The sequence below is a fragment of the Bison bison genome, unplaced genomic scaffold, assembly GCF_000754665.1.
Source record: "Bison bison bison isolate TAMUID 2011002044 unplaced genomic scaffold, Bison_UMD1.0 scf7180017857985, whole genome shotgun sequence".
NCBI lineage: Eukaryota > Metazoa > Chordata > Mammalia > Artiodactyla > Bovidae > Bison > Bison bison.
In genome coordinates, this window is record NW_011488558.1 from 9,866 (window position 1) to 19,382 (window position 9,517).

General features: G+C 48.8%; 1 long non-coding RNA gene across 2 annotated transcripts in view; it reads right to left on the reverse strand.

The window, feature by feature from the left end:
- Positions 1–9,517, reverse strand: part of LOC105004238 — an 18,071-nt gene that overhangs the window by 4,576 nt on the left and 3,978 nt on the right. For both annotated transcript variants that reach the window (XR_827194.1, XR_827195.1), the window contains exon 2: positions 1,771–1,937. This is a non-coding gene — a long non-coding RNA (uncharacterized LOC105004238). The remainder of the gene's footprint in view (positions 1–1,770; positions 1,938–9,517) is intronic.

Consider the following 9,517-nt stretch of genomic DNA (forward strand, 5'->3'; position numbering starts at 1 on the left):
TAAAAAAAAAAAAAAAAAAAATTAACAGAGAGAACACTGCAGCCAAATTTAAAAAGACAACTTTGGGCTCCCCACCCCCACTCCCCCCGTCACTCCATCTATCTACCTATCTAATTTGTCTTATTATTATACAATAAATGTCTGAACATAATTTCTCTCTATCCACCTTCCCAGATGGTGCTAGTGTAAAGAACCCACCTGCCAATGCAGGAGATGTGGATTTGATCCTGGGGCTGGAAGATCCCCTAGAGGAGGGCATGGTAACCCACTCCAGTATTCTTGCCTGGAGAGTCTCACGGACAGAGGAGCCTGGCGGGCTACAGTCCATGGGGTCGCAAAGAGCTGGACACGACTGAAGCGACTTAGCACAGCAAGAACCTTCCATCTATCATCTATCTATTCACCTATCAATCTACCTATCTGTCAAAGCCTATTTAACACAGGCAATACAGAAACTACAAAAAACACAAAAAATACTTGCTCCTTGGAGGGAAAGCTATGACAAACCTAGATAGTGTATTAAAAAGCTATCACTTTGCCAACAAAGGTCCGTACAGTTAAATCTGTGGTTTTCCCACTAGTCACATATGGATGTGACAGTTAGACCACAAAGAAAGCTGAGTGCCGAAGAATTGATGCTTTTGAACTGTGGTGTTGGAGAAGACTCTTGAGAGTCCCTTGGACTGCAAGGAGATCCAACCCGTCCATCCTAAAGGAGATCAGTCCTGAATATTCACTGGAAGGACTGATGCTGAAGCTGAAACTCCAATACTCTGGCCACCTGATGGGAAGCACTGAGTCACTGGAAAAGACCCAGATGCTGGGAAAGATTGAAGGCGGGAGGAGAAGGGGGCGACAGAGGGTGAGATGGTTGGATGACATCACCGACTCAATGGGCATGAGTTTGAGCAAGCTCCTGGAGATGGTGATGGACAGGGAGGCCTGGCGTGCTGCAGTCCACGGGGTCGCAAAGAGTCAGACATGCAAAGAGCAACTGAACAACAACACCAAAATTGAGGTATAGCTGCTGTACAATACTGCATTAGTTTCAGCTGTACAACATGGCGATTCACAGGTTTTTAAAACTGATACTCCATTTATAGTTACTATAAAATATTGGCTATACTTCCTGTGCCGCAACACACATCCTTGTAGCTTATTTGTTACAAAGATAACACTTTGTACGTCTTCCTCCCCTCCCACAGGGGCCTGTTCCGCCTCCCCTCTCCCCACTGGTCTCCACTACTTTGTTCTTCGTTTCTTGGGCTTCCCTGGCGGCTCAGTGGTAAAGAATCTGCCTACCATGCAGGAGACCCAGGTTTGATCCCTGGGTCGGGAACATCCCCTGTGACTCAGCTTCTTTTCTTGTTATGGTCACTAGTTTGCGGTATTTTTTTAGATTCCACATGAAGGGGATACCCTCAAGTATCCCCTGAGGGATACCCTCGGTCTTTCTCTGATCTCTTGCACTCAGCCTCATCCCCTCCATGTCTATCCCTGTTGTTGCAAATGGCAAAATGTTGCTCTTCCTTTTTTTTTTTTTTAATGGCAACAAAACATTTTTTTCAAAAGCCCCTCCCGAACCCCTCCAACTTCAGAGCACACACTGTTGACACATCCAGATTTAGAAACACATCCGGATAGCTTTTGATTGCAAACCAAAGCGGGGAATGTCAGGGGCGGGGCTGGGTGTGGGTGGTCCGAGTGGTCTGACAGGTGAGGACAGTGGTATGAAGAAGCAAAGGGTATCAGATGCCCGCCGTGGCTTGCCTGGTATGTCCTGGTCGACGCGATGCATCTCAGTGGACTCCTTCCAACGGACGACCTCATCTTTCTCCACGGTCCCTGAGAAACACCCATGATTGAGGTCTGCAGTGGGTTGCGTGCTCCAGAGGTGACCCGACGCCTCCTGTGCTCCTGTTTTTATCTCCCCACGCCTCCGAGAAAAAAGTGAAACGCTTAGTCGCTCAGTCGTGTCCAACTCCTTGCGACCCCGTGGACGATAGCCCACAGGTTTCCTCTGTCCATGGGATTCTCCAAGCAAGGATACTAGAGTGGGTTGCCATGCCCTCCTCCAGGGGGTCTTCCCGAGTCAGGGATCAAACCCAGGTCTCCAGCATTGCAGATGGATGCTTTACCATGTGAGCCACCAGGGAAAGCCAATATACACATATGTATAGCCCAGAATGTATATATGTGTTCTTTCTGGTTACGGCTTATCCCAGGCCATAGAATATAGTTTCTTTTGGAAATGTGAAACTCTTTGCTCCACCTCTGGACAAGCCCACACATCTAGTCCTCACTTTTAAAACTTAAAGAGCTTGGGAAGGAGGTTCAAAAGGGAGGGAGATTCAAGACGGAGGGGACATATGTATACCCATGGCTGAGGCATGTTGATGTTTGACAGAAAACAGCAAAATTCTGCAAAGTGATTATCCTTAAACTAATAAATAAATAAATTTGTGTGTATATATATATATATATAAAACTAAAGCACTATGTCTGAAATTCAGTGAACTCCAGGTCAGCCTAAGTCAACACAGCACATCAGATTCATTTCTAACTTGTTGTCGGTTCTGTGTCCCTCAAAGCTTCCACACCACTCGAGGTCCCTATCCCACGAAGGTCGTTTTCTCTCTGTATTTACCCTCAGGCTTATCAGCCACACTTGCATCATCTCTGTGTTCCACTGAGAGTTCAGGTTCAGTCGCTCAGTCGTGTCCGACTCTTTGCAACCCCATTGACCGCAGCATGTCAGGCTTCCCTGTTCTTCACCAAGTCCCGGAGCTTGCTCAAACTCATGTCCATGCAGTGGGTGATGCCATCCAAGCATCTCCTCCTCTGTCGTCCCCTTCTCCTCCTGCCTTCAATCTTTCCCAGCATCAGGGTTTTTTTCCAATGAGTCGACTCTTTGCATCAGGTGGCCAGAGTATTGGAGCTTCAGCTTCAGCCTCAGTCCTTCCCATGAGCACAGCAAGCCAGGCCTCCCTGTCCATTTATTCAAACTCATGTCCATTGAGTCGGTGATGCCATCCAACCATCTCCTCCTCTGTCATCCCCTTCTCCTCCCGCCTTCAATTTTTCCCAGCATCGGGGTCTTTTCAAATGAGGCAGCTCTTCGCATCAGCTTCAGCATCCATCCTTGCAATGAATATTCAGGACTGATTTCCTTTAGTATGGACTGGTTTGTTCTCCTTGCTATCCAAGAGTCTTCTCTGAGAGGGCAGCCATCAATTGAGCAAAATTCTAAACACTGGAAAACAAACTGTTGTTTTGTCATAAAGTTCCATGGTTCATTATACACCTTGTCGTGAAGTGGTTGTGCTGGGGACGGTGGCCCCAGACAGACCCCATCTGTGCGTGATGGATATGACCTGGGGTGTCTTTTATCCTGCGCACAGATCTTTCATGTTAACTCCAGGCATCAGGTGTTGCTGGCATTCTTGATTTCTGGAGACATGTAGAATCAGTCCTGATTATTCATTGGAAGGACTGATGCTGAAGCTGAAGCTCCAATCCTTTGGCCACCTGATGCGATGAGCTGACTCATTGCAAAACGCCCTGATGCTGGAAAAGATCGAAGGCAGGAGGAGAAGGGGACAACAGAGGATGAGATGGTTGGATGGCACCACCAACTCAGTGGACATGAGTTGGAGCAAGCTCCAGGAGTTGGTAATGGACAGGGAAGCCTGGCATGCTGCAGGCCATGCGGTGACATAGAGTCAGACAGGACTGAGTGACTGAACTGAACTGATCGAAGACTCTGTTCCTCCGCATTATGGGATATGATGTCTGAATGTTTCTTCTGGAGTACATTACCTGTTTTTATTCAAGTCTATGCACATTTTCTGGGCTTCTCTGGTGGGTCAGATGGTAAAGAATCCACGTGCAGTGCGGGAGACCTCGGTTCGATCCCTGAGTTGGGAAGATTCCCCTGGAGGAGGGCATGGCAACTCACTCTGGTATTCTTGCCTGGAGAATCCCATGGACAGAGGAGCCTGGCGGGCTACAGTCCATGGGGTCGCAAAGAGTCAGACGTGACTTAGTGACTTACCATTGCAATGCAGAGTACATGGGTTCAATTCCTGGTCTGAGAACTAAGATCCCATGTGCTTTGTTTGCAGTGTGGCCAAAAAACCACCAACCAACCAGAAACAAAAGCCAAGACTTCTCCTTTCATAGAGAGTTCCAGAATCCCATTCCTGTCTCTTATCTGGCTTCCCTGGTGGCTCAGAAGGGAAAGAATCTGTCTACAATGCAGGAGACCCAGGTTCGATCCCTGGGTAGGGAAGATGCCTTGGGGAAGGAAATGGCAACCCACTCCAGTCTTCTTGCCTGGAGAATCCCATGGACAGAGCAGCCTGGGGGGCTACAGTCCAGGGGGTCGCAAAGAGCTGGACACGACTGAGTGACTAACACACACATCTCTTATCTGGCAGCTTCCAGAAATCAGCAAAGCCCTGTTCTAATGGAACAAACATTGGATACTTTCAAAAGTTTCCCATATCTTCTCAGTTCAGTTCCACATCCCAGAAATGGCATAAAGGGTTCAGTTCTTGACTCTCCTTCCCAAGTACAGAGCTGGGTATTACCTTAAAAACCAGCCACATATATTCCTTAGAAAGACATGAAGAGCCCCCAGTTTATTTATTTCTCTGTGAGTGTCTTCTCTCCCATCCTCCATCTCAAGGCATCTTATGTGCTGTGCTTATAAATTAAAAAAATAAATAAACAGCAATTAGTGGCATGATTTTTTATAGCCCATCATTTTGGGTCTCAAGTGGGTTGGCCTAATTATACAGGAGAAATCATAAAAAATACAAAATTAGAGCCACAAGAGCATTAAATGCATCCAGTATAGACTAGGTGGTTTTATACCCTGTCTTTATTTCAGGTGTTTTTTTTTTTTTTTTTTGCCTCCATCTAATTCATACATACAGACCAAATCGTAGGAACAACACAAATTGTCCTAATTATGGGTCTGGGTGTAGTTTTCTTGTTCTTCTTCAGTCGCTAAGTCCTGTTCAGCTCTTTGCGACCCCATGGACAGCAGCACGCCAGGCTTCCCAGTCCTTCACCATCACCCAGAGTTTGCTCAAACTCATGTCCATCGAGTCGGTGATGCCATCCAACCATCTCATCCTCTGTCGTCCCCTTCTCCTCCTGCCTTCAATCTTTCCCAGCATCAGGGTCTTTTCCAAGGAGTCAGTTCTTCCCATCAGGTGGCCAAAGTATTGGAGCTTCAGCTCCAGCATCAATTCTTCAGGACTGATTTCCATTAGGATGGACTGGATTGATCTCCTTGCAGTCCAAGGGACTCTCAAGAGTCTTCTCCAGCACCACGATTTGAACATGCTGCTGCTGCTGCTGAGTCTCGTCAGTCTTGGCCAACTCTGTGTGACCCCATAGACGGCAGCCCACCAGGCTCTCCCGTCCCTGGGATTGTCCAGGCAAGAACGCCGGACTGGGTTGCCATTTCCTTCTCCAATGCATGAAAGTGAAAAGTGAAAGTGAAGTTGCTCAGTCGTGTCCGACTCTTCTCGACCCATGGACTGCAGCCCACCAGGCTCCTCTGTCCATGGGATTTTCCAGGCAAGAGTACTGGAGTGGGGTGCCATTGCCTTCTCTGCAATTTGAACATATTATATTCCAAATATGAAATATGAAAACTTTCTTCATATTTTATTTTTTAAATTGAAGTGTATTGATTTAGAATGTTGTATTTCTGCTGTACATCTGTCATTCAGTTATACATGTGCCACGTATGTATAACATATAATATGTATAGGCATAAGTTGTATATTTTATATATGTTACGTGTGTTCAGTCACCTCAGTCATGTTTGATTTTTTGTGACCCCATGGACCGCAGCCTGCGAAGCTCCTCTGTTCATGGGATTCTCCAGGCAAGAATACTGGAGTGGGTTGCCATTTCCTGCTCCAGGGGATGTTCCCAACCCAGGGATGAAACCGGAGTCTCTTATGTCTCCTGCATTGGCGGGCAGGTTCTTTACCACTAGCACCAAGTAGGAAGCCTCTAGTTCACCTGAAGGAGTGGCAGAGATGGCAGATGACTGCTTCTTCCATCTTACCCTCCCCCCTGCCCCCTGGTCATCAGCCATCACTTTGGGGAGGGCAGGGCTGGGAGACAGCATTCGTTTGGTCGAAAGCATTGTGTAGCGTTTTGGGAGCCCTCATTCACGTTTGGAGGCCAGGAATCACTCATGGCTGTGAGCTTTCTTGCTCACCAATACAGCAAGAAATAGTTTCATTTCATGGACTTCCCCGGTGACTCAGTTGGGGAAGAATCTGCCTGCAATGCAGGAGATCCGGGTTTGATCCCTGGGTCAGGAAGATCCCCTGGAGAAGAGAGAATGGCAACCCGCTCCAGCCTTCTTGCAGGGAGAATCCCATGGACTGAGGAGCCTGGTGGGCTACAGTCCACAGGGTCTGCAAGAGTTGGACACGAATGAGCAACTGACTCTTCATTTTCATTTAACCACCAAACCTCTGAGGGAATTACTGTGGTGGTCTGTGGCATTGGCCTGAATCATGCATGAAGGGAGAATTCTAGCCACAGATGCCTTCCTCCAAGGTCTGGGGACTGTTTCTACTTAGTCATATCTTCCTCACATCCTTTAGGAGTTTTCAAGTTTCCTCTTTGTACCCATTAAATACTGATGACCAGTGACAACAATCTTTCTCAGATAAGGATTAATAAATGTTCTTGATGTCCCTCCTGGAAGTTAAGATAAACTACAGAACCACAGTTTCTGAAAAAGACCTGAAGATAACTCTAATCCATCACTATTTAAAAAAATATATAAAAAAGCAGGTTTCCAAGCGTTTTCCATCTGTATCTCCTGTGAAATCTTGTGTATTCCAAAACCTGTGTCCTCAGAATCAGATAATCTGCACAATAGAAAATTTACTGTAAAGGTTTTTCTAATCCAGATAAAACTTTTTGGATGTTTTCCTGCTTTTTGGGTGGGTGAGTCTTCTTGTTATACAATGAAGATCAGAGTCTGTTAGAAAATGTGGATGACTATAATACTTCATGAGCTTCCCTGGTGGCTCAGACAGTAAAGAATGTGCCTGCAGTGTGGGAGACCTGGGTTCAATCCCTGGGTTGGGAAGATCTCCCAGAGAAGGCAATGGGAACCCATGCCAGTATTCTTGCCTGGAGAATCCCACGGACAGAGGAGCCAGATGGGCTGCAGTCCTTGCCAAGTTGCTTCAGTCGTATCCGACTCTTTGTGACCCCATGGACCAGGCTCCTCTGTCCATGGGATTCTCGAGGCAAGACTACTGGACGGGGTTGCCATTGCCTCCTCTAGGGGATCTTTCCAAGGCAGGGATCGAACCCAGGTCACTGCAGGCAGATTCTTTACCATTTGAGCCATCGGGGAAGCTCACTCAGTCTCAGGGCTGCAGTTCATGGGGCTGCCAAGTGTCAGACAAGACTGAGCAACTTAGCATGCAGGCCATCCTGAGAGAAGTGTCCAGCTGCACTCCCAGACCACCCGTTGTCTCTCTCCTCTCTTCAACACTGCCTACACCTGTTATGGTGTTGAATTGACACCTCATCCTTGCTAGAGGTGGCTGTCATTCCTTCTTGATTACAAAGCTCAGTAACTCCCTGTCCCTGATCACAACCTCAAGCTCATCACAAAGGTGGTTATGACTGTATAATGCCTTGCTTAAAAGGCTTCCCCCCTACCCCCTCTCTTTTTGCTGTGGTTGCTGAATTTTTATGAACCGTGTACATGAAAGCTGCTTTGTTTTCAAGGTGTGATGAGACCCGCCCAGGATATTTATAGCAACAGGTAGGTCCGTGATCACTCCCCTGGACCGGAGAGCAAGGGTCAGATCCAACCCACAACCCAGACTTTAATCCTCAAAGTGTCTCTGTTAACAGTTTTCCTCCTGGGATATCACTGCTGCAGGGAGAAAGCCAACTCTGACTCCAGGTTGGAAACCTGTTTGTCTAACTTGCTTTAATTATTATAATCATACTCAGGAGCTTGCCTGGAGGACCCTGCCCCTCTGCTGGACTGGAAAGTAAAGTGCTTTTGTTCAGCTCAGCAAGACATGGTTTGTCTCTGCCCACCTGTGAATACGTGAGATTCAGTTCAGGTCAGTTCAGTCACTCAGTCCTGTCTGACTCTTTGTGACCCCATGAACTGCAGCACGCCAAGGCCTCCCTGTCCATCACCAACTCCCGGAGTTCACTCAAACTCATGTCCATTGAGTCAGTGATGGCATCCAACCATTGCATCCTCTGTCATCTCCTTCTCCTCCCGCCTTCAGTCTTTCCCAGCATCAGGGTCTTTTCCAAGGAGTCAGTTGTTCACATCAGGTGGCCAAAGGATTGGAGTTTCAGCTTCAGCATCAGTCCTTCCAGTGAATATTCAGGACTGATTTCCTTTAGGATGGACTGGTTGGATCTCCTCGCAGTCCCGGGGACTCTCTCAATAGATGAGATGAACACACCCCTCCCTTGGAGATGTTTTTGCAAGACTGAAGACCCTTTCTCTTGACTTCCCCAGTGCCTCTCCCTCCACGCTGCCTTCTGACTTTAGCTCCTGATTGCTTCTTTCTCTCGGATCTATAAAAGAACCTGGCATCCAGACCCCAATAAGATGCTTATTTGGAGGCGCTAGCCTGCCCTCCTCTCGATCTCCCGGCTCCCGGATTTAAAGTCGCTTCTTGCCTCAACACCTCCTCGCTCGGATTCACTGACTTGTCCTGCCGTTGAGCTGGAGAAGGAGATGGCAACCCACTCCAGTATTCTTGCCTGGAGAATCCCAGGGACAGAGGAACCTGGCGGGCTGCCTTCTATGGGGTCGAATAGAGTCCGACACGACTGAAGCGACTTGGCAGCAGCAGCCGTTAAGCAGAGAAAGCTTGGACTCAGAAGGGGAAGGCGTGCCTTTCCCTGGGTGTAAAACCCCAGCCTTGACCACCGACCTTCATCAGCCAGTCAGACCCCCAGGCGATCCCTCTGCGGGACAGAACCTGGCGGGTGGTCTGAGCTCCGGGGCACCGGCCTTTGTCTAAACCAGCCGCGGGGGCGAGCAGCCCTTCCCCTCGCCCCGCCCGCTCCCGGAGCGCATTCTTTGCATTCCAGCCCACGGACTGGCAACCTGACCAGAGCAGGCGTCACGCCCGGAGGTAAAAGCCACCCACAAAAGGAACAACGGGGCTGAGGTGAGGCCGGCAGAAAAGCCACACCCAGAGTCGGTTCTGATTTCCTGCCTCGCGCTCCCAGCGGGCCCACGCCTCCTTTCTGAAGTTCTTGCCGCTGCGATGGGCGGTCCCCATCCCGACCCCTGCGATAGGCGGTCCCCACCCCAACCCCCAGGACGCAGGGGCAGGACACTCCCTTCCTAGGACGGAAGGGCTGGAACTGCGCCAAACTATACACTGGCACGGTGCTCAGATTGTGGGCCGCGGATTTGCGGCCGGCTGAGCCGGGTTGGCGGAGGCCTGGGGGTGAGGGTGCGGCGGGGACGGCT